Raw genomic sequence first — 26704 nt, 5'->3', positions numbered from 1 at the left:
ATGTATGGTGAGGTGCTCATCTACCACTGAGATTGTTTGCTGAATGGCATGTTGAAGATCTTTTTTTGCTTCACAAAACCTTCAGGTAAAACCAGCTCATAGCCCCTGAGGCCTGTTGAGACGGCTCTAACTCTAGCTGTTGCTAAACACTGCAATGATAAATGTTTTATTAAGGTCTTGTGCTGCTCAGGTTTGAGGCTGCTCATAATTTGTAAGAAACTTGGTGTATTTTATATTAAAGTTTTTATAATGAATGCCATTGAAGCATTTGCTCTATTACCAAATGCAGTTAGGGGTAAAAGCTTGCACTTCGAAGTTGATCCACAAAACAATTCCATGTTTATTTATTGGAAATCTGTTACAAGATGGCCTATTACAACGAATTTGTCCAGTGAAAATTACTTGCTTGTTAACATCCTGTAGTTAATTTACTTGAATGTGCTTTACTTTATTAAGGTGTCTAATTACCTTTTAACACTTAGTCTTATCTTTAACGATAAAACTTCAAGTAGGTGCCAACTCTCTGTTTGCTGTGAGTAGTAGGGTCATTAGGAATCAGGAAACGACCAACACAAGAGCTAAAACAGAAAACACTGACCTTGGAGAAGGATATAAAAGGGACAGTATAGTGTTTAGAGATAACATTAGCACCAGTCATTCATTCAGAGCCATGAATGGGATACCAGACCATCACAGAGTATATTAGGAACAGAGAAAACCGCTACTAATTCAAATGGCAGAAATGTAAATACAAACAACCAAAGAATAGAAGAAAAAAATAACAGGAAAAAAATCCACCAGAGAGATTTGCGAACAAGAAGAGCAGTACGAGAAGAAGTATGTCAAAGCAAATGGAAGTCTACATTTATAACACATTCAGAAATATAAAATCAGCATCTTAACATACACCTTTTGACCATTTGTGTTATTTGTGATAATGACGAAGCTACCATAGCTACTTCACATTAAATGATTTCATCATTTCAAGGTAAGGGGATACAAACATTTGCACAACAACTCTACTGTATGTCTATGCTTTATGTGTGCATAAATATGTGAGCACACCATTGTATCTGAACAATTATTTCCACAAGTATGTTTTTTTGAAGCAGAGAATATAACTGAATAAGGTATAGCATTACTGCACACACAAACATTCCCATGACTGATGCTTTCAACTTCCTTCTCACACGCTTGATCACGTCAAACACAAATAACCTCAACCCCAAATGCCTGATGGAGTGATGAGAGGATCAAAGTTCTGCAATTGTTCTACTATTAAACACTCACAATGTGAAACCTTCAGTCCGATACAGGAAGAAGTGTTTAGAAAGTGGTGACAGGATCAAGGATAATAGATTGTTATGGACCACTTGGATAAGGTTTATCTTACACGCTTACAGTGTGTGTTTACAGAGGTGAGTCTTGTGCACTTAACATCTCTTAAAAGCTTGTAATGTAAAATATCTACAGTGTAAGATTGACAGATGGAACTTTTTTCTTTGCAGTGGATCAAGTGTTCAATTTGTGCTTGTGGTCTTGAGTTGAATGATTTTGTCCAGCAGTGCCTTTATTAGATTTTCCTATATGAATTCATAAATGCATATGCTGAGGGCACTAATGGTGTGTGTGTGTGTGTGTGTGTGTGTGTGTGTGTAGACCTCTGCTAATCACTGTTTGACATGGCTAATCATGGCTGGTCCCCAGTGAAAACAGGTAATTACGTGCAACTGGTTCTGAACGCTCCTACTGCCCTCATGGCATTTATTAAAGCCAGTTAACTACTAATGAAGCACACTTTCCTCTGCATTACATGCAGGATAAGATCTCTGGCATCACTCAGACTTCATAAACTCACACACATCTGAGCAGCAGTAAGTCATTTTTAGTGACGCTCAACCTTTTGGTACCTGTGTTCCATCCAGACAAAACTTAATTCAGTTTCCCTGCATATTTCAGTGACGTTGCATTAACAGTGATGAAAACTGAAAAGTGATGCATTCCATTCAACACACACACACAAAATGAAACTTGCATTTTCATTGCTGACCATTGCTGCCAGTACATCTATGAACACTTAAAAGAACATTCTAGCATTAAAAAAAAAAACACCTAATCTACCTCATCTGTAGCACATGGCTGATTAAAACAGGCAAGAATTTTGTTTCCCTGTATTTTAAAAAAGAACAGAAAACAGTTTACTCAACTCACTTCATAATATCTGCCTCAATATCTTTCTGTTCTTTACTTGGTACAGAGACATGTGGTGAAATGCTTGGTAGAATTCAGTGGTAAGCACCATAATTGCACACGAGTGTTAGGAACTCCGTGAGACATAGTTTCTAAAGAAAAATGGTCAGTGGATCCAGAGCCAGAACACTAGGCATGAGGCAGGAATACACCCTGGATAGCACCATACACACACACACACACTCATACATTGAATTCAATTCAATTTTATTTGTATAGCGCCTTTAACAATGGACGTTGTCACAAAGCAGAGTTACAGAAATATATAAATTCAGGATAGAAATTTTCAATTTATACATTTTTTCCTAATAAGCAAGCCAGAGGTGACAGTGCGGGGAAAAACTCCCTGAGACGATATGAGGAAGAAACCTTGAGAGGAACCAGACTCCAAAGGGAACCCATCCTCATCTGGGTGACACCGGATAGTGCAATTACAAATAAATCCCTTCTATAACTGTGTACTACATGGTCAACAAGTGCAATTGTGTAACCAGAAAATTCATTATAGTTTTCACATGAAGTCTATTTTGTTATATAACTGTTCACTGATGGAGACTTAAGTGCAAACCTGTTTGTAGTAATTACAGTCCTAAAGCTATCATAGCAATTGTAGTCCTAAGCCATCATAGCAAAACTGTTTATATCAAAAGAAAGTCCAAAGTCCAAAGCCATCTTGATGGTTTCTAAGTGGTACCATCCACAGTAATCTCATGTAAGACTGTCCATGTGGGACCATCCTCAGCAGCAGCGAGTGGTTTCCAAGTGATGAGAACTCCAACCAGAAGCAGGGCATCAGGATGGATCAGGCAGGTCTGGAGAGCAGAAGGGGTCAGAATCACTGATATCTCAGGAGTAGCATCCAACACGGACAGACCCGAGCTCAGAATCGAATGGAAGCCCAAAAATTCTACATATGAAACCCATGTTGCATTTTGTCATAGGTATCCTCAATGTGCTGCGCATGGTTTTACATGTAGGTGAAATTTGGTTTCATCCCCTACAGCCTCAGAAGCACTTTGCTTGCACAGTTGATGAAGGACTTTTGTCTGTTTCTCTGGAAACTTTGTCTACTACACTTAATTTTACTACATCCACTTTTATTCCTGAAGTACACTGCAGTTACCTCCTGCCAGAGAAACTTATCACAACACCACAAATGCAGCACGCATGAATTCCTCATAGCTCATCACATGTCTTCTTGTAGTTAGTAGGGAGCAAATCCTCAAGATGTCATATGTATCTGTATGTATATAACATTTCACTTGCGCAATGAAAGGGGGTAAAAATTCAGTGGAGGGAAACAGGCCCTCTGCCTCACACCTAGTGATGGGACTGGTAAGAGTCTACAATGTGTTTCTCTTGACCAGTCAGAGCACCTTATTTGAATTTGGGCTCCTTCTGCATCAATTATTTCCTTCAACCAAGGAGAAAGGTAGCGAGTTCATTGATTTTACATGACACTATTAGGGCTGACACTGTATGACTGTGTGTTTGGGCCATTCTTGCATTTACGTGCGAAGATCAGAATCATGTGACAGGCATGAGCTCTCCCTACACCAACACACCAATAAGCACTGAATGCTCGAGATGTCACATGCAGCACTTACTCTGAAATACTGTTGTGAGAGCCACTGAGAGGCTATGAAACTTGGTGTTGGGCAAGCAGCCATCTGCTTCGCACACAGTAACTGCTTAGCGGTCCCAATTTAATATCATACCACTTGCTCTCTCTCTTTCTCTCTCTCTGTCTCTTGAGAAAGTTTTCCCAGTACTAAATCCACAGCGGATTTGCCGCATTTGGTAAGAAGGGCCATTACAATAAAGTTCTCTTGAATTGTGCAAGAAATTGACCACAATTGTGGAGTTTATGTAGTGAAGAGAATGAACTTTGTAACCGCACTAGACTCATGGAGTCTCATAGAAACACCAGGCATTGTTCAGCCCACACATAGGCCTATAGGTATTTCCAAACCCAGCCCACACACCCGCCTCAAATTCTCTTCAAATTGATCAAAACCGGAATGAGAACCTGATGAGAAAAACGGCTACTGTGTACGTGTGGTTGAATTAACATTATGCGTGTGAGTGCGTGTTGGAAAAGACATGCAGTGTGGTCCCATTTGTGTCCTCCTCTTCTCTCCTCCAATGATTTCTCCAGCCATGGCCTTCTCTTAAGTTTTGTCTTTGACCCAAGGCACAGTTCCTCTCTTGTGCTTCTGAAAGTGCCTAATAACATAAACACAAACTAAGCTAAGCCACACCCACATGTCATCAGCAAAGTCAGTCCAACATCTATAAGAACAGCAATAGCAATTAGGCTACATGTGCACTGTTGTAGGTTGCATACACATGAGAGGCAGTAATGAACCCATGTGTTCTCCACCCAGGGGACGGAAGAGCATAGCTCTGAAACGAGTGTTTACGTCTGTGGTGAGAGGAATTACAGGAGAATTCCTTGGTTTCTTCTGGGAGCGCTTGACCCTGGTGGACCCCTAGAGACCAGCAGTGTTGGGATAAATAAACATACATAAATTTGACGCCCTCTGGGGAGCCACTGGCTGTGTGTGTGTGTGTGTACTGAACATACTAAAGGTATGTACTGAAGATAGCAACTGATGTACACTTACGAATAGTATGAGTAATAAAAGCAGAAAATAAATGTAAGCATATGATACATGAGCAAGGTGAATCTGCATGGCTGAACAGGATACTTATTGTGGCCATGCTTATAAACATGAGGCATGTGTTTATCAGAGGCAATAATTTGCTTGTATAACTTCCTGTGTTGTTCTTGACTAGATGCTTTATACAAAAATATTGCTGTTTCAAAAATCACGCAAGGCATTTTTATTTTTCTTGGAGGTGGCATCTTCAACAATCATGGCCCACATGCAGTATGACTTGTATTAGGAAGTGTTTTTATTTGTCAAATTTGGTTTAGAGAGTTTTGTCTTCAACTGTTTCAGTGAGGCTGTGCCCATTTTTTGTTTTTTTGTTTTTTACACCATTCTGTGTAGACTCTAGAGACTGTTGTGTGCGAAAATCCCAGTAGTTTCAGAAACACTCAAACCAGTGCATCAACAACCATACCAGAGTCAAAGTCTCTGAGATCACTTTTTTCCCCATTCTGATGTTTGATGTGAATATTAACTGAAGCTCTTAACCTGCATTTGCATAATTCTAGGCATTGCACTGCTGCCACATGATTGGCTGACTGGATAACTGGATAAATAAATGAGCAGGGGTACAGGTATTCCTATTAAAGTGCCCAGTGAGTGTAGGTTACAGCTAAGATACTAAGTCAGCATAACATTACTAAGAAACAGCTTAACAGTAATAAAGCCAGTATATCAAGATATGAGCATGTATTTATGAAAGATGTTTTGGTTGAGATAGTAATTGATTATTATTTGGTTAGTTACATTTAGCCACGTTAGCTATAATTAGCTACAGTAGCCGTGACTGCTAGCCCGAGGCCAGGTATGACAGAGGTCGGGAACCTCTGTTGTATCCATGTTGAACTGACTATTGGATAACATACAACAAACAGATGAGTTTCCTGGGCAGGAGGACAGCTCTCCCTCAGACCTGAACCCTGAAGGCTGGATTATCAGAGAAGATGATCGGATGTTGAGGACTTTCAGTGCTTTTCACTCTAACCAAAAGCAGCTGACCTGCGCTTTAAAGCACCTCCAGGAACTTCTGAGAGCTTATGCCTGGGACTGGTGATTGGAGCCGTGCTTTGCCCCCCACACATAGATAAATGCTGAGGCAGTGAGGCACTACTGTAGCCATCTAATTAGATGCTGGGGCTTTTGGACACTGGCCTGTTTCTGTAGATTTCCTGAGTGAACGATGGGGCTACAAAAATGGCCTTTACCATAATCTACTCAGCTACCATAATCTTGCAGTGTAGCGATTAGCTGAGAGTGATTCACAAAGCAAGATAATTACTCAACTGTTACTGTTACTTTGCTCGACTTTTTTAAATCCCCCTTTCTTTTTTGTTCACTTTCTTTGGTTCCTCCAGGATCCAGTGCTTTACTAAGGCCTCCAAAAAACTAGATACAGATTTTTTTTTTTCAGAAACAGGGCCCTAAACATTTCTTTTTACTCACACACTCCACACACACAGAAACCCAAGCTCACGATGGAATCAGGGAGTCTGGGGCTGTGAGGCAGCAATGCTGCTGCGATACCGTGCTGCCTTTTCCAAACTGCTACTGAGAGGAAATCTGGAAACCACATTATGTTTAGAACATGATAAGTACTGTATGAACTATACAAAACATAAGTAGTTCATTTTGTCTTAAATAGTTGAGTTTTCTACATCTAATTGTATTTTCTCAGTGTTAGTCTATTTGAGGTGGGGCCATTTAGCATGATCAAAAAATACCAGAGAAATACCAGAGTTCTTCAGTCAAGTCCAAACAGTTCCAAGTAATTTTGCACATACTGGAAGACCTTCAAGGACAATATCTAATGTTGATCTTGATTTTGGAATTTGCTAGATATTATTGCCCATAATAAATTAATTCATTTATCTTTAATAACTACTTTATCCTTTTCAGGGTCATGATGGATCTGGAGCCTATCCTAGGAACAGTCTGTGCGAGGCAGGAATACACCCTGGATGAGATGCTAGTCTATCACAGGGCACCATGCACACACATTCACACATTCATTCACACCCAGGGGGGCAATTTAGTGTACCCAATCCACCCACCAGGATGTTTTTGGGAGGTGGGAGGTAAATGGACAACTGGGAGGAAGCCATCCATGGGAGAACATGCACAGAAACAACACACAGACAGTAATCTGAGCACAGATCAAACCAGGACTCCGAAGATGGCAACAGTATCCATGCAACCCACCATACAAGCCTGTATTAAGGCAATAAGTACACATGGAAATCTTAAAGTTATCCGCCCATTTGGACTACCACAATATTATTTAATGGTAATATTTAATAGTATTGTGAGATCAGAAGAAAAAGGCATTGAATAAATCCCAAAATTAGAACCAAGCTGTGTGTGTGTGTGTGTGTGTGTGTGTGTGTGTGTGTGTATGTCTTGCATCCTTGAAACTAATGAAAGCCTTGGGCATATGGATGATATAATCAGGACAAATCAGTGACGTATATAAAAGCCTTTGGTGCTGAGGAACAGCTGGCTTCCCTGCTATTCACAGTTTTCCACTCCAACTGTGGAACTCCAAAGCTCACTGTGTGACATGAGGGGAGTGTGTGGTGCTGAACAGGCGTACGCTCTGCCTGTAAATCTCTTCAAACAATGGCTGGCCTGACAGAGGTGTCTGAGAGAGAGAAAGGCCAGTAACTCCCAGTAAACCGAAACCCTCTCTGTTTCTCTCTCCCTTTCTTCACCTCCGGCCTAAGCTTCTTTTACGATGGCTATAAATCAGGGCTTCAGAGAGAGGCTGAGACAGGCGTCTGATCAAGCCATTGAGACGGCACCGCTGTTCCCACTGTGTCATCTTTTGCATCCCTGACTTTGTTTATGTCGATGAGGTTAGTGCAGTGATAATGATGGGCAGTGCCCTGAGCATCTGCCTAGAGAGAAAGAGAAAGAGAAAGAGAAAGAGAAAGAGAAAGAGAAAGAGAGAGAGGGGGTGGGAGGGCGGACTTGAGCAGCTGAGATGATTGGATTGGATCGCATCTTCTTTTGTAAGACTATCATGTACAAGGTATTTGCACATTGACACAGTCTATCACATTAAACTACACTTTAATGTGGGATCATTTTCATATTATACAACCCTGATGTCTCTGTCCAAACGTTCCCATTTTAGTTGCTTTGCCCAAGGTGCACAACATCATATAAAAAAGAAGAGGGAAAAGAAGAGGGAAAAAAAGGAGAAGGAAAAAAGCAGCAAATCATTCGCACATGGTACGGGCCTCGTACATACCAAGTTTGTCCAAGGGTCATGATGTCATCAAAGCACCATCTTTTGTTAACCATGCAATTAAACAACTGTCATGGGAGTAATAGACATGATGGAGTGATTGGTCAGCCAGGCATAACACTAAAACAAAGCAAAGACCAGAATGCAGGCAGGAGGTGCTTGAGAGTTTCAAGGAGTTCCTGCTTTCAGTCTCATTGCTATTACATGCTTCAGCTCCACTGTGGCCTTCTAAAAAATATTATCCATGAAATATTCACTTCTCATGATTGTATTATTTTATTGTTGATTTAAAGTTCAGCCAGTGATGTAGGTTCCCACCAGCAGCAGGGACAAGGGAGCATGTCGTTATCATGGGAGTAGGTTATCTTGGAAGGATACGCACATGTGCATAGGAATCTATTATTATTCCCACACACGCACACACTTTTTATGTTCTATTTTTGTTTATTTGAATTAGTTTTTTGATGTTTCTTTATTTTCAGAAAAGAAAAGTGAGGAGTGATGTGGGTTAAAAGCTGTGTGCTATAGAATTATCAGTTTAATTAACTAGCTTAATTATCTAGACTAGCGTGTATTCTAGCAAATGTTCCATTTTTCTACACTCAGTTGCAAGAAAGTGATCAGAACGGTGATTCTATGATTGTGGTGCCATTTGTGTTCAACAATTTAAAAAATGTATGTAAAGTAGAGATAAAACATTTTAAACATAAGTGGCAACAACTTGACAACAACCTATGTGCATTTTTCAGGTAAATAATGCAAAACATTAATAAAACCTACAGCACTTAGTAAACAGCATACCTTAACATCCATCCATCCATCCATCCATCCATGACATGGTGGCTTAGTGGTTAGCACTGTTGCCTCACATCCATCCATCCATGACATGGTGGCTTAGTGGTTAGCACTGTTGCCTCACACCTCCAAGGTTGGGGGTTTGATTTCTGCCTCCTGTGTGTGTGTGTGATCATGCCCTGTGATGGGGTGTCACCTGTCTTGTGCCCATGACCAGGCTCCCCATGACCCTGTGTAGGATAAGTGGTATGGTAAATAAATCTTATTACTTAATCCATTTAGCATAACATGCTTGTAACATCCTTTTCCATGAGTCATGCATTATAGGTTGTGAAAAATGTACATTTCTGTTTGTTGTGTCCCACACATTCACTCAAGCCTGTTACCTGAACACATTCAAACCCATATCTGATGCTCCATGATGCCCAACTGAATTTCCTGAAGATCATGGTAAGAAGAAAAATAAGTTCTCTCATTCATTTTTCTTTATTTTCAATGATATTAATTCATGAGAACATTTTAAAAGTATAACCCTGATACCCAAACTATAGAGTGAAAGTAATTATTAATAAAAAAAATAATAATTTATGTAAACCATTAGAATGTCCTTAATATCCTCATACAATTAGCATGGATGCTAGTTAACCACATTTTGTGGATTTGCTAATTCTATGCTTTGAAAAAACCTCAACCCTGATAATTTCAACCTTGTTGACAGACAACTGCAGCCATTTTCAGGAAAGGAACCTTGAATAAAAATGAGATATTGTTCCTAGAGATTGGTTAACACATTTTCTGAAAGGTTAAATGCATGTTTTCACTGTTGACAAACAATTAAAAAAGTATAAATGGCACCAAAATCGTGGAATCATTCAGAAATGTAAAAAATAGACCCACTAGCACTGACCAGTCCTCCCAGATGCCAGATCCACACACACACACACACACACACACACACACACACACACTGTACAAACACATATAGTTTCCATGTGGTTTTTACAGCAACGGTAAAGCTTTTTCAGATTCCACTGATGACTTGAAAAACACAATACAATGTAATTCAGTGAATGTAAAAAAGGTTTACATTCAAATTCTTTTCATGTTTAATTGTCTACTGATCACCAAAGCAACACATCATTAGCACACTGTTTACCAGACACTCTTTAAACCCATTCTACATGCCAGTAACCTGTAGCTCATTGACTTCCAGTGGACCCTGACTCCACATTTCCACAACCAGCTTCCACAACAACCAGCTTCCACAACAAAATACACCCAGCACTGTTTAAATAAGTGGCTTCCTTATGTTCAGCACGGTAAGGACTATTAATGAGGGTGAGCTAATCTGATACGTAGCTGGTAATCAGTAATTTATAAGTAATTTTAATAATTAGAAGAGTTATCTATAAACGCATGCATCGTGTAGTGATGAGAGAGGCTGAGATCAAAGTCTGAAATACAATGAGGTTGCGGTGCGCCAAGTCAAATCCTGCATGTGTTTATGGCGTGAAAAGTGTTCCTGCTGGATGCTACATTTGTAGCATGTGAGCTTAGGCAATGCACAACAAATGGATGTAATTTAGAGGTTTCAAAGGCTTTGTTAGACTTTCAAGTTCAGGAATAAATGAACATAATTGCATTAAAGATTGTACTGTGCCTGCGAGTTTGGAGGAACATGTGTATCTCGGTAGTGATAGTGCACAGTGCCTTACGGATGGATAAAGAAGAGGCATATGGGTGAAAGATGGGCTAGGGAGTTTCTGGATAAGCAAAGCATGTTTCGCTCTGACTCACACAGACACACAAACACACTCACACGCATACAGCAAACAGTTCAACCCAACCAAACCAAACCAGAGCACATGTGGCAGCATTACTCTAAATTGTACCTACCTCTACATTTAATGTATACGTTAAGCATTATCCATACATTATCTATCATTAGATTAATAATTAAAATTATTATGTGGAATCAAGCAACTATCTAAGACTAAAATATTTCGGTTACATGCATGCCCTGCATGCATTTTATCTAGGAGGAAAATGCAAAAAGTTATTTTTTTAGAATAGGCCAATGGGCTTCAGTATGATGTTATGTGAATTTTCTGGTATTTTGTTTTCAAATCACAGGATTTCATACAATCATAACTCCCATAGCAGCTAATGGGTTTGAATATATCAATGTATGAAGAGTATTATATTTTTTAGCATATAATATTACACAAAATAAACATGTTGAATAATATATCTCATATAACAGCAGTCTCATATTATGTTGAGTATGAATAGGTTAAAATTCATTCAAAATCTTTTTTTTGTACAAATCAGTTATTTGCTATCAAAACACAAAAACCACTAAAAATGTAAATGGTGTCATAACAACCCCTATGAACAAAACAATAATCTCAAAGGAATAAATTCACTACATTCTATCCCACTGACTTGTAAACAGAATAATTCTGTGGTCAACAAAGATTCATCACAAACAGACAGTTACACAAGTGCCAGTAAACTGCGGCACAATCTGTTGTACAGTGAACAGGAAGTATGTCAGTGAGGGAAATGTGGGACACAGCTAGAGTTCTAGAGAAAAAATACTTTTCTGGGGTCATTTTCCAAGTCTGTTTGCATGAGAAAACCACAGCAAGATTCTTGATAATATCTTCTGTCCCTGTTTTGGGAATTTTATCCTAATTCTTGAGAGAAGTCCCAGGATGAGGCTTTATTCCCAGGACCGTGCTCCTAGTCCACACTTTTGCATCCTGCCAGCCAAAAAGTTGGCATTTTGGAGCTCTGATCTCTGACCCAAGCAATAAAAACACATGACGCCTTTACAGTTTGGAGTTCTGAGTCTGTTTATATCCTCTGCACCAACAACATACAGTAAAGTTTGCCATCTTCATTCTACATAGTGGAAGTACAAAAATGTATATTACTTCCATACCTTAAAATGGAATTATAATTTGTTCCATATCAGTCTGGATTTCATGAGAACCAATCCTTTGACTCATACCAGTAAGAAATGGAAGATAGCAGTCATTAAACCAATTGTGTAGAATAAGCCAAATGTCATCGAATCTCTATGGACACCCAAACATTACATTACTATGGGTGTAACCCAGGATCTTTTTTTTTTTTTTTTTTTTTTTTTTTGAACTGAGGAGTTCCCATTTGTTTTCAATAAAAAAGTAATACTCATTGAGAATGACAAACAGATTGACTATTTTGGGCCACATTTGCTTCATAAAAAAACATAAATTTGTGCTGTCTTAGCATACGTAGTAGCTAAAAGATTGTTAACTAATGACAAGCACATGATAACGATTCATATAAATGACATTCTCCTAAGCCTGACAGATACCACAAAGATGCTAAATGTAGCTAACATTACACATTAACATTTCATTATTTTGTTAAACAGGCAATTCAATCTTACATTTATAAACTAGCTCACTTTGGTTACAATGATTCCTCAGTGTTAAACTGATGTATATGCAGTGCATTATAGTTACTCTATATGTGGCCAAAAGTATGTGGACACCTGACCATCACACCCATATGTGGTTCTTCCCCAAACTATTGCCACAAAGTTAGAAGCACACAATTGTAAAGGACTGAAGGACATTCAAAGAATTGTTCCAAAGCCACTCTAACATTGTCTTGCCTGTATGCTTCGGGTTGTTGTTGTGTTGATACACTATATTACCAAAAGTATTCGGTCACCTGCCTTGACTCACATATGAACTTAAGTGCCATCCCATTCCTAACCCATAGGGTTCAATATGATGTCGGTCCACCTTTTGCAGCTATTACAGCTTCAACTCTTCTGGGAAGGCTGTCCACAAGGTTGAGGAGTGTGTTTATAGGAATTTTTGACCATTCTTCCAAAAGCGCATTGGTGAGGTCACACACTGATGTTGGTCGAGAAGGCCTGGCTCTCAGTCTCCGCTCTAATTCATCCCAAAGGTGTTCTATCGGGTTCAGGTCAGGACTCTGTGCAGGCCAGTCAAGTTCATCCACACCAGACTCTGTCATCCATGTCTTTATGGACCTTGCTTTGTGCACTGGTGCACAGTCATGTTGGAAGAGGAAGGGGCCCGCTCCAAACTGTTCCCACAAGGTTGGGAGCATGGAATTGTCCAAAATGTTTTGGTATCCTGAAGCATTCAAAGTTCCTTTCACGGGACAAGCCCAACCCCTGAAAAACAACCCCACACCATAATTCCTCCTCCACCAAATTTCACACTCGGCACAATGCAGTCCGAAATGTACCGTTCTCCTGGCAACCTCCAAACCCAGACTCGTCCATCAGATTGCCAGATGGAAAAGCGTGATTCATCACTCCAGAGAACGCGTCTCCACTGCTCTAGAGTCCAGTGGCGGCGTGCTTTACACCACTGCATCCGACGCTTTGCATTGCACTTGGTGATGTGTGGCTTGGATGCAGCTGCTCGGCCATGGAAACCCATTCCATGAAGCTCTCTGCGTACTGTACTTGGGCTAATCTGAAGGTCACATGAAGTTTGGAGCTCTGTAGCAATTGACTGTGAAGAAAGTCGACGACCTCTTTGCACTATAAGTATTCGGTCACCCATCCAAATGATCAGAATCAGGTGTCCTAATCACTTGGCCTGGCCACAGGTGTATAAAATCAAGCACTTAGGCATGCAGACTGTTTTTACAAACATTTGTGAAAGAATGGGCCGCTCTCAGGAGCTCAGTGAATTCCAGCGTGGAACTGTCATAGGATGCCACCTGTGCAACAAATCCAGTCGTGAAATTTCCTCGCTCCTAAATATTCCACAGTCAACTGTCAGCTTTATCATAACAAAATGGAAGAGTTTGGGAACAACAGCAGCTCAGCCACGACGTGGTAGGCCACGTAAACTGACGGAGAGGGGTCAGCGGATGCTGAAGCGCATAGTGCAAAGAGGTCGTCGACTTTCTTCACAGTCAATTGCTACAGAGCTCCAAACTTCATGTGACCTTCAGATTAGCCCAAGTACAGTACGCAGAGAGCTTCATGGAATGAGTTTCCATGGCCGAGCAGCTGCATCCAAGCCACACATCACCAAGTGCAATGCAAAGCGTCGGATGCAGTGGTGTAAAGCACGCCGCCACTGGACTCTAGAGCAGTGGAGACGCGTTCTCTGGAGTGATGAATCACGCTTTTCCATCTGGCAATCTGATGGACGAGTCTGGGTTTGGAGGTTGCCAGGAGAACGGTACATTTCGGACTGCATTGTGCCGAGTGTGAAATTTGGTGGAGGAGGAATTATGGTGTGGGGTTGTTTTTCAGGGGTTGGGCTTGTCCCGTGAAAGGAACTTTGAATGCTTCAGGATACCAAAACATTTTGGACAATTGCATGCTCCCAACCTTGTGGGAACAGTTTGAAGCGGGCCCCTTCCTCTTCCAACATGACTGTGCACCAGTGCACAAAGCAAGGTCCATAAAGACATGGATGACAGAGTCTGGTGTGGATGAACTTGACTGGCCTGCACAGAGTCCTGACCTGAACCCGATAGAACACCTTTGGGATGAATTAGAGCGGAGACTGAGAGCCAGGCCTTCTCGACCAACATCAGTGTGTGACCTCACCAATGCGCTTTTGGAAGAATGGTCAAAAATTCCTATAAACACACTCCTCAACCTTGTGGACAGCCTTCCCAGAAGAGTTGAAGCTGTAATAGCTGCAAAAGGTGGACCGACATCATATTGAACCCTATGGGTTAGGAATGGGATGGCACTTAAGTTCATATGTGAGTCAAGGCAGGTGACCGAATACTTTTGGTAATATAGTGTATGTGAATGTAGGGAATTCTGGACATAGTGTTTCGCAATGATGACAGCTGGGTTTATGACATACGTAGCTGTGTTGTTGTTGGAAATAGAGGGAGCAAAGCATAGCCAGTAAACACATTTTGGAGGTGGCTCAGATTGTAACAGGCCCTTACTAGCGGGTTTGTTTTGACAGGCTGCGGTTTAATGCTTAGACCTTCCAGGTTGTGTTTTATCTGTGTATGTGTGTGTGTGTTTGTGTGTGTTTTGGAGAGGGTGGGAATGGGAATTGTACCCAAGCTTTACCACAATACTGGAACTGAGCCCCTTGATGTGAGCTGAAAAGTACTCAGAGACATTCTGGAAGCAATATACAAAATCAAAATACATGTAAATAGATTCATCTTGGGTTTGAGGATTTTTTCTTTCAAAGATTACTGAGTTTCCATCAAGGCCAAAAGCATAACAGCCGTCACTAAGTGCATTTCTCTACTAACTCAGAATCATTCGTTCCCTTTTACTCCATCTCACTCATTGTAAAACCCACCAACAAGTAAACTTACACACACACACACACACACACACACAGCTGTCTCTCATCCTGTCACAGGTCTGATAGAGTCCTGGCAGAGAGGAGCAGCATGTTTCAGCCTCACGCAGATCAGAATGTTTCTCCCTCTTGCTGTCCATTGAAGCCTGGAGCAAGAGCACAAGGTGGGGAGTTATTCATAGGATTATAATACTAATATTATATTTCACTTGTGTAATACCATGGGGCTTCATTGCATTGGTCCTTGCTGAAATGCACACTCAGTCACTGTAGTCCAGAGGGGAGAATTCCTGTAGTGCATTTGGATTAGTTGTCTAGTTTGGGCCAAGGTGCATAGAGTTGCACAATGGCCACAGCTTTTTGCTGCCAAAGCCAAAGACCGCACATTAATGAATAAAATATACTGTAATGCAATACTCTAGTGGAGAGCAGTATCGGTTGACTAATCAACAAAACTAATCAAACTGGCATTGTATAAGGATTATATATTCCTTTACTTTATATAGAAACCTGCAGCAATAGCATGCCATTAAACTCTAGGCTACTACACATCTTAGCCTAAAGCCAACTAATTAGCCTACGAATTAGTTACTAAAAGCCTACTCTTAGCCTAATAGCCTACTCTATACTCTATAGCTATAAAAGTCCACACTATGTTTAGTTAGTTCTCCAAATATTCCTTTCTGTACAAGCATGGAAAATGCTTTTATAATTGTATAAAAATTTATTTACAATTCATTATAATTGTATTTCATTACTATACTTAAGTATTATTTGAATGTTTTTTTTGTACTACTGTATTTACCGAGTGTTACTGAATTGAACAATTGTACTCTTACATTATAACATAACAAACTTATATAGATCCTCAAAATACTTATAAATATTGAAAGTCTCACTGTTGTCAAACTTATTAACAAATTCAAAAAGACTAGAAGTGTTGGGGTCCAACTGAGAAGTGGACGTCCATGAATATCCACTGACGAAGACACAACTGACATGGTGCTGGAAAACATAGTCCCCTGTGTATGGAGACTTTTGGGATTTTTTTGACACTCTGTATAACAATCAACCTTTAAAAGAATGTAGAATGGGTGCTTGTACATTTTATTTGCATTTTTATTTCCATTCACTTTAAAGCATCCAATCAAATTCATCAACATACAGACAATTATGAAGAATTGAGGCAATTCATCATCTGCGTTGACTTACTTAATTTTATTAGTTAAGAAGATTTACTTTTTATTTTTGCCTGGATACTTCCAATTTTGAGTTGAGTAAGATTTTGACACATTATCTTTATTTTCATTTTAAGTATAATTTATCAGTACTGTTTCCACCACTGTGTCTGCATCTATATTTGGATTTAAACCCAAAATGGGCCTAAACTAGAAGTGTTTTTTCTTTTTATCCTTTTTCTTTTTTTTTTTTAAATAGAGATATGCTTGGGATTGTTTTTAATCCTACTCATGCAATTATTTTTGTTAGTACCTGCCTGCGACATTTTCTAATGAATTTAACTAGTTTCGCAAAATATCAGTAAACTAGTAGCCTAATTTAAACCATAGTGACCCTGATGTGCAGTAACTGCATGAATGAATGAATGCTGTAATGCATCACTATAAATGCACCATTCATATTCATGTTAATGAACATGGTCTTTCTTTGTCAAGAAAGAGTCAAATTTGACCACTTGCCCACAAACACAAACCAAAAGTAAAAAAGGAATAGTGCACCTCCTATTCATATCTGTATTTGTATGAGTTTAGAACATATTATCTGTTCATCCAGAATAATATATTTGTATTCAGTTACATCCCTAATTTACCTTTAACCTAAAACCAAAACTATTAAAAACAGAACATAAACTGAGAGTATATATATATATGTATATATATATATATATATATATATATATAAATAATTTTTTTTATAATATCTACATTATGGACACAAACCTTTTTTTAAACTATGACTTATAACCTTGAAGCCCTCTGGATGAATCACACCCAGTGTCATAAAAAGTTCTGACAGTTCCACCTGAAGTCTGTCTGCTTTCTCTTCATAAGTTTTCTGGTGACAACACAAGGGGCTTGACCTTGGCCTTGAGTTTTCTTCCCTTTCTGGCTATTGATTTCAGTCCAACATGGAGCTGTACTGAGGTCAAGTTACAGAGAGCCTGGGGGACGGGGAAGCATCACTGTTATCACATATTACCACTTAAATCAAAATTTCATCCAGATGGTTCTTATTACCAGTGAACTATTGGCCATGCTCTTTTTCATGGTTTTGTATTTCTCTTAACCTTGTCAGCCATGCAGTTAGTCATGTAGGGTAAAGGAAGATATATATATATATATATATATATATATATATATATATATATATATATAAACAAACATGAAGACAAAGTCTGAGACAAAGTTCTTGAAAAGTATCAATTCCCAAACTTTAGCATCATTAATTTCTTATAAATGGCAATAATTTTGCACAACCACAACTCCGTCTAGAGAGGCACTGTGCATAAAAAGTCAGTGACCATGTAAGGAAGGCATTAATCAAAGAAACAACCAAGAGGCCAAGGTACCTCTGAAGGAGTTGGAGAGACCCACAACTCAAATGGTGATGGTAGTATCATGCTGTGGGGATGCTCTTCATCAGCAGGAAATGCAAAACTGCTCACGGTTGAGGCCAGGATGGATGCACCCACATACACGGCAGTCCTAGAAGAAAGCCTGTTCCAGTCTGCAAGAAACTCGAGACTTGTGCAGTGTAGCTTTGGAATGTTCCAAAACCTCAAAACTGAATTTGATTAACAGCTCAGCCGAAGCCCAGACCTTAATACATTTGAAAATCTCTGGGAAGACTTAAAAATTATTGTTCATCCATTTAATCTCAAAGGGCTTAAGCAAACTGATAGAGAAGATTCCCAGAAAACAGCTATATTTGCAGCCAAACCTTGTTCTATCAAACAGTGACCCATGGAAATGAATACTTATGCAACTTATAAATTTCTGCATTCTTTAACCTTTGTGTTAACAAACGGTACACTACAAAATATGCAAATGTTCAAAGGGTATGAATACCTTTGTACATACCTACCTGATCACACGTAAAAACTGTACAAATTTATACAAATTAACTCATAAAAATAAGCCTGACCATAGTCCTTTGCCATCATAGTTTCATCTTGAGGGTGGCATGGTGGCATGACGGGTCGCATTGCCACCTCACAGCTCCAGTTTCTGTGCATGTCCATGTGGGTTTTCTCTGCATTCTCCAGTATCTTTCCAGCTTCCATAACAATGCCAGTAGGTGGCTTGGCTAAGATACATTTCCCCTAATCATGAATGGGTGTGTGCATGGCGTGCTGCAATGGACTGGTTTCCTATCCAGGGTGTATTCCCACCTCACACCCAGAGTTCCTGGGATAGGCTCTGGATCCACTGTGAGCCTGACCAGAATAATGTGAGTGATACTATCTTCAACAATGACCTCTTTCTCTTTTCTTTGTATGGAGGTCTCCTAAAGAGTCTTGCCTTATTTTACTAAGCAGTAATTCTACTAAGCTTTACAACAAACATTACCTTTACAGCCAAGTTACCGTGTGAGCTGCAGCTCATTTATTTATTCCAGTAACTGATCTTTTAACCCAGGTCTCTGCACAAATTCTATATTTGCAAAGGTTATTGGTCCAGCAGGTTCCAAGATATTTGTTTATCAGTAGGATAAATGTAGGGTGGATGTTCTCTAAGCCAAATAAGTCTCTCTTCCACCTACAGTTGTTCCCTATGATATGTTACAGATGTCATCCAACAATACTTCTCTATCTTGCATGTACACATACTTCCACACAGAATAGCAAAGGCCAGTCAGGAGGGATGTGGGGCTAGCCTGCACTGGAGACAGTAAAATAGAATAGACCTCAGAACGGGAGTCATGCAACAGATAGTCTTCTTTATACACAGCACAGGGCCATAGAGTCATAACATAACCAAGTGGAGAGTTAGAGTCCATGTGACTTTTTATATAAAATCCAAGCTAACAACGTTTAACCAAAATCAAATAATCAGAGTGGAGAGGCAGGCAAAGGTCAAAACATGATCAGGCATGAAATAACAAAACCAAGGCATAATCCAAGGAGTAGTTCAGTAAACAAGACAAAGGGTCACAACACAGCAAAGGCAGGTAGTGATTAACAAGGCTCATAACTTACGCAATATGGGAACCTGCAAGACGTCTATTTGTTGCCATCAGGGACCTCAGATGGCTCTCTGGACCATGGAAAGAGTCAGAATTGTTATCCCATAAAGTACTGAAATGAGGTAAGACTCGAGGAGGAGTGAGTGTGTTTTATGTAAGGAAGTTAACAGCTACAGTAATCTTGGCTGTATGCACAGTATAATCTAAGGAATCTTCTTATTTCTTGGTTTAGTCTGGCCATTAGTTAGTGGATGGTATATGGATGAAAGTCTGACATTAATATTGACAAAAAGTATGAAAAAGAGTGCAGGCATTATAAATCCATCCATCTATTTTCTGTACCGCTTATCCTACACAGGGACGTGGGGTAGCCTGGAGCCTATCCCAGGGTACTCGGAGCACTAGGCAGGGGACACCCAGGATAAATTGCCAACCCATTCCAGGGCACAACTGCACACACCCATTCACACTCTATGGACGATTTGGCAATGCCAATCAGCCTACAATGCATGTATATCTTTGGACTGGGGGAGGAAACGGGAATACCCGGAGAAACCCAAGAAGCACGGGGAGAACATGCAAACTCCACTCACACAGGGTAGAGGCGGGATTCGACCCTGAAGATGTGAGGTGCTAACCACTAACCCACCGATGCAGGCACTAGTCAAACAATACTTTAATGTTTGAAAGGCAACAGATTCATTCCACTTTTTGGCTTATTGTTCAGCAGTGAATGAGTATCACTGATATAAGTTTGTGATACACAGGAATAATTGCAACTGGGACCAGGATGTTACTGTCTCCACTTTGATTTAGTCCATCTCTACCCCTGTATATAGAGAATATTGTCAAAGAGGTCATTGGGTCACTGCAGAGGACTAGGTGTTTTTATTGCTCTTGTTCTGTGGCTAATCAAGATAGACAATCACAAAGTGATTGTACCTCATTCACAAAGGCTTAGAACACATGCTATTTGGAGTGGCCTTAAGCAGTGATGCATGTCCTCCACTTGTCTCCCTCTCTGATTGTAATGAGAATGTGATGGTAATGAGCACTGCAAAAGTCTTAATGATAATTTGTGCACCTCATACCTATTCAGTTACTGAATGGCAAGAAGGGTAATGGATATCTGTCCTTCTACTCCACAAAAAAGAAAACTGCCACTGCAGCAGATGTGGAGGGACAAATGTGCCAAAGCTCAGAAATTACATACAGAATTTGGCAAAATGTTACAAACATAAGTAAAACCTGTTGAGCTTACATATTATATAATGAGGACATGAACTAAAAATGTGTGTCACAGGTTGCTCTCGAACTCGGGTGATTTGGCTGCTGCTGCGAGGGAGGGGTAATGTACTGGGATGATGTTACAATTATATTACCTATAAAGTACAAAGCATCTATAAGCAGAGAAATTTATCTGCTGAGCTTTTGCTTTGCACTTCTGAACAAGCTTATTAATATCTATGGGATTAAAACAATATGATTTTACTGACAGATCAAACCGGATGGAAAAGCTAGTGTATTCAAGGGCAGAAACTCTGAGAAAACAGAACAGGCTGTCCTAGATACATGCTGTGTTTGTGTTGGTGTCTGAGCACACTGCAGGTCTGATTTTCATTTGCTTCTCTTTGTTTAATATCCTCGGGCACTGGACTTCACTAACGGGGGAGTGCAAAGCAAAATTAAATAATCGAAAAAAGTGCATCTTTGTCTAATTCTTTGGTGCTTTGACGTCAGAGATTAAAGATCAGAACAACCAAAAGAAGATGGCAAGGGATAGGGTTAAACAGAACTACAGATGAGGACAGAAGAGTAGGCGTGCATCCAAGGGTTTTAAGGAGGAACAGGGAGATGGAGGTCACAGTGGACAGCAGTAGATATGGGATGGAGTGAGAGATGAGTGAAAAATAACCAGGGATGAGTAAAAAAGTGATTGATTAAAGTGTGAGGAGATGGACTGAGATAGAAGAGTGTAGATAGAGGATGAGGTTGTTGACAGCCCTGACTGTAATGTATTATAGGACCAGTCTAAAAGTTCCTCAGATGCAGCTGGACTTGTTCTCATCCACCAGCTTCCTCCACTGAGACAATGTAGTACAACCAGTACTCCAGAGAGAGTGAAATAAAACAGCATCTCAACACAATGGCATGTTGTATAAGCATTACACAATACCACACAGGTTATGCAATCACAGCACACTACCTAGCTCAGGCCTCTGAGACTTAATTAAGGTCAGCTAAATTTTCAGTGCAATTGATAGGTGTTTCCAAACAATGTGAACGTGCCAGTAGTTATAATGCACAAACATGCCATTGTTCATTTAATTGTCCAAAGCATATGGTGTTCATAGAAAAAAGAAAAAAGAAAACAAAACAATGTTTTTGGAAACCACTGGAGGTCTTGCAACATGAGAGATTTTACCCAGGCAGGCTGAATTTAATGATTTTTACTGTCATCAATCATGTCTCTACTGCATAGCCAACTCAAAGGCACATTGCCATACCACAGTGCTGACAGAGCCAAACTTTCAGCAAAAAATTCAATACATTTCACTGCAAAACATATCTCGTTCTTTATATAGATTTTGTTTATAGTCATTTTTGCTCAGGCCTAAAATGCCACTCGTACTCACCTGGGTAATTAATAGTACACATGCAATTATAGATCTTCAATATGCAATATTTAATATTAATTTAAATGTTTTTTAAACTGGTCTAAATACCCACTTGCGCTCACACTGTCACAACATACTGTATGATTTGAAACTCAAGAAGACAAGAAGTCTAGTGTTTATATTTGTAGTACAGCACAGTTGGAAAATACAGTATAGCTGAATATATAGCTGCAAATGCTTGAAAAGCTCAGCATGAAGAATCTCTTAAGGGTGTATAATATTTTACAAGAAGTTTTTGGTCCAGTTACTTATGTCAATGATATGATTTCTGTCATTTATATGTAAAATCCACTCAGTCTGTTTCAGTAGGCTGTAGAGAAAACAATAGTGTGCTTTCAGAAACTATGGCTTAATATAGCAGCACTCTTCCCAACTCAGGTTTCATATTTTGAAGAAAAACAAAACAAAACAAAACAAAATGTATTAGAATAAGTGGTAAATAAGGACAGAATAAAATATGACCTTCTAATATTAATTTAACTCTCTCTGAGAAAAAGTACCTGGCCCAATATTAGATATATAGTTCAGTGCTCAGTCCCCTGTGCATATTTGTACAAATTCTTTTGAAACATTACACTGTCCACTGTGACCAAAGAGGAACAACCACACTGGCTCCTTAAAAAGTGGAGAAAAGAAGAGGGAAAGAAAGAACTGGTGAAAATAGAACGTGGCACTGGGACAAAGAGAGCTGGGCTTGTTCATGTGCGTTACTGATTTTATTACTATGACTAAGAGCCAAGGTCTTTGGGGATCAGGGGAGTCAGGCTCCATCTATGGTTCCAGGACAAAGATGTCTCTCCCTGGGCATATAGGACAATGATGGCCCAGTTCCCACAGCTGTTAATGGTGACAAATTTTATAAAGACTACAGTAAAAAAAATATCACATTGAATACAAAATGTGAATACCAGCTTGAAGCAAGAATCCATCATGGAGAAGATATACTTGTAGAAAGCAGCCAAATAGGAGGCCACAGCGAGGACAGGGATCTGTTGTGCAAGGCTAGGAAACCTGAAATTCTCCAAGGTGAGTATCATGATGAAGTCAGATATTTCAGCAGTCAGGCTTTTATCAGTGCAAAGAAGCTAAGATACACACCTACATATAGAGGATTTTATATAAATATACAATAACTCAAATTCATTGTACAAATCTATTGTATTATTATTTAATTTCAAACAGTACAGCTGAGAAAGTGCAGAGCTGTAACAATGTTAGGTTAAGTGCATCGGTCCAGGATGCTATTTCAGAATATTATCTGCTAGGAAGCCATATGCGCTTTAGTTTGTTGCTCATTGACAAACTGCCACCTTAATGTTTCAAAAATCTTGTCAAGTTCAGTTACATTTTTGCACTTAGAACTATAAAGACATGAGATCACTCGACAGTGATCTTATCAAAGCCCTTATACTGCATAACCAACCTCTGGTTTGAGCTGGATCAAAATCAGTACCTGCAATAATAAATAGTCTTTTCCCTGTTCTTTCCCACTTCAAGTCTATACTTAAGTATATTTCTGTTTTTTTTGTGTTTCTGACAGCTATTTAGGACAAATTGGCAAAATCCCTCCACCTGGCTGAACCTGACCAACTGGGTGCATAAAAACTAATTAACATCAAATGACCCGAAAAACCTAAAAAATGAATAAACTCAATAGTAGATTATTGAAAAGAGCTGCGATTAAATACTGGAGGACATTTGACCAGACCAGGAATTCTCGAACTTTTTGCTGCCAGGAACCACAGACCCCCTTGGTACAGATTTATTTCATGAGCTATTCAAATATTAAGCCTTTTAATTTAATGAGTACAATAATATTCTGGATACTTACTGGAGCTTTTTATTTGTGAACTTTCCACTTACAAAACAGATAAACGTTGGCATTATTTATAGTTATTTATTTATTTTCCGTTATTAAGGTTAGGATTATACCCAGTGCCCAGTCAAACTAGCTAATAAATATGAGAACTTAATAATAAATATAATAACTTTGATAATGGTGGGTTGCGATTTCCCCACTGTAAATAAATAAATAAATAAATAAATAAATACATAAATAAATAAATCACGGACACTACAGCTATGCTTCACGGACCCCTGGGGTCCCCAGACTACACACTGAGAACCACTGCATCAGACCACCATCACTGGATGAGAGAATAACACAGAAAAGCTCCTCATCACGTGACTTAGTCACGTGATATTAACTCAAATGGTAACAGACTTGATTGATCTTCTGTTTGCCATTGAAAATACATTGTATAACATATTTGTTCAGTGAAAATATTTTATATGCTGATACTACAGTATTTGTATGATTACAAATGTAAGGATTTTATTTTAATAATTATATTATAATAATTATATTTTTATATTGTATTAGCAATCTGAATATTCATTAAATTATTCATAATCCTTGCAGAACTATCATTAATAATAAAGTATAAAAACTTATGTTTCATTCAATTTCAAGCCCATAATATGTTTATAATAAATAACATAATATGTACAACATATCTACATTTCAAACAAAGTGCAGCTTAAACAGATCATCTGTGGGAGGAATTGTTTCCTTCTCTTCCCTTCTATTATCCAAAAAAACCTAAAATTTGATGATGTAAGTTTAATGTAAGGTCTGCTGCCAAATCAGTTCTGCTTGCATGTCCATTGCATTCCACATGGTGTTGAAACTGGTCTAAAACAATTATAGATTTCCACTGAACCTGACTTACGTTTCTCATAAGCCATATTTTACACATATCTTAATCATTGTTTGACACCTAATTCTCACCTTTTTTCATTAGCAGTACGCTCAGCTCAGAACATCCATCTTCCTTCTTAACCAGTGGGTTCCTCTGATGCATGTGGTGATGTTGCATGGTGGTTTTCTGCAAGATGTTTTCACCAGCACGATGGGAGAGAGTCTTTGAAGTGTGGCATTTCTTTGGTCTTCACACCAGGCCTCACTACGTCTAAAGAGACTGCAATGATTCTAGGCATTACAGCGTATATAAAACGTCCCAGAGTGTGTGTGGATGGAGCATCAAGAAGACTTTTCTTTCTAAAGCATAGCTTCACCACATGACAGAGAATGCCAAAGAAAACCATAGAAAAACAAATATTATTTGTTCCCAGTGGTGTATTATCATTGACAACAGAGGATCAGTGCAAGACTGCAAAAACAGTGAACAATGGTTTCCACATATTTACTCTGAAGTTTGGCTTGCACAAAGCATTGAAAGCAGTTTGATTTAACTGGAAGTGGCAACTGTTTGGATACTTCACTAACAGGGCTTCATTTTTTTTTTTTTAACCATACCATTAACAAGTGCTAATATTACATTTACAGAAGTTAGAACAGTAAGAGACGACCAGCAGATGACGTGATGACCAGCAAGTGCCGAGAGAAAAAAATGGAAATATAAGAAATAAAGTGCTGAGTCAGGAAACTACAAACGGTAACAATAAATTCACTTTTAAAAATGTGTTGGAAAATCAAAGGACTAGGGTTTATCTTTATAATACAGTTATTCTGTTTAAACTGGCTGTTGCATGAGTCCTCTGTCCTAAATACTTTCCCTAAGTGGAAAACTTACTGACTCTTGCAAAGCATTGACACCAGGGACCCGAGACCAAAAACGTAAAAATAATTTTAAAAAAAAGTATCTTTACAGAAACATTCATGTCAATGATTATATGTTTTTCTTTGGTAAATAACAACACATTTTTAAAAGCCATGTATTTTTAGCCTTAGACTAATAATGTTGGCTAGAAAACTCCCAGTGAATGAGTTCATTAGAACATAATAAAACAGCTCTAAAAACTGTGATGCTCTGAACATTACAAAGGATTCTGTCTTGGTTAGTCAACTACAGACCATGATCCAAACAGAGGGGATGAACGCATAGATAGATTGTGTAATGTAAGTACTCGTTTACACTATATGTAGCCAAAAGTACGTGGACACCTGACCATCACACCCATGTGTGGGTCTTCCTTAAACTGTTGCCACAAATTTGGAAGCACATAATTGTATAGGATGTCTGTGTATGTTGTAATATTAAGATTTCCTTTCACTGGAACTAAGAGGCCCAAACCTGTTCCAGCATGACAATGCCCCTGTGCACAATCAAAGGTCTATAAAGACATACTTTGCCAGGGTTGGTGTGGAAGAACTCGAGTGTCCTGCACAGAGCCCTGACCTCAACCCCACTGAACACCTTTGGGATGAACTGGAACACCAGCTGCACCCCAGACCTCCTCATCCAACATCAGTGCCTGACTTTACTAATGCTCTTGTGGCTGAATGATCACAAATCCCCACAGCCACGCTCCAAAATCTAGTGGAAAGCCTTCCCAGAAGGGTGTAATATGGATACTTTTGGCCATATAGTGTACTTCAATGCACCATTCTTGTGTTCATGATAACACAATGATAACTGATAGTGTTATTAACCAGCCTTGCTTCAAAACAGGTCGTCCTGATGATGCTCCCTGATGATGTCTCTTCTTTATATCAGTAAT

At 39.2% G+C, this 26704-nt stretch overlaps 1 long non-coding RNA gene across 1 annotated transcript; it reads right to left on the bottom strand.

The window, feature by feature from the left end:
- Positions 1–86: 86 nt before the first annotated feature.
- On the bottom strand, positions 87–26380 carry LOC128321720 (uncharacterized). Its single transcript, XR_008305269.1, has 3 exons — positions 24972–26380; positions 8974–9197; positions 87–3062 (listed from the first exon to the last, which is right to left on the bottom strand). It is a non-coding gene; the product is annotated as an uncharacterized LOC128321720 (long non-coding RNA).
- Positions 26381–26704: the final 324 nt, after the last annotated feature.

Source organism: Pangasianodon hypophthalmus, chromosome 19 (genome assembly GCF_027358585.1).
Source record: "Pangasianodon hypophthalmus isolate fPanHyp1 chromosome 19, fPanHyp1.pri, whole genome shotgun sequence".
NCBI classification, from domain to species: Eukaryota; Metazoa; Chordata; class Actinopteri; order Siluriformes; family Pangasiidae; genus Pangasianodon; species Pangasianodon hypophthalmus.
The sequence above is the reverse complement of the archived record's forward strand: the minus strand, read 5'-3'. Positions and strand labels throughout refer to the sequence as shown.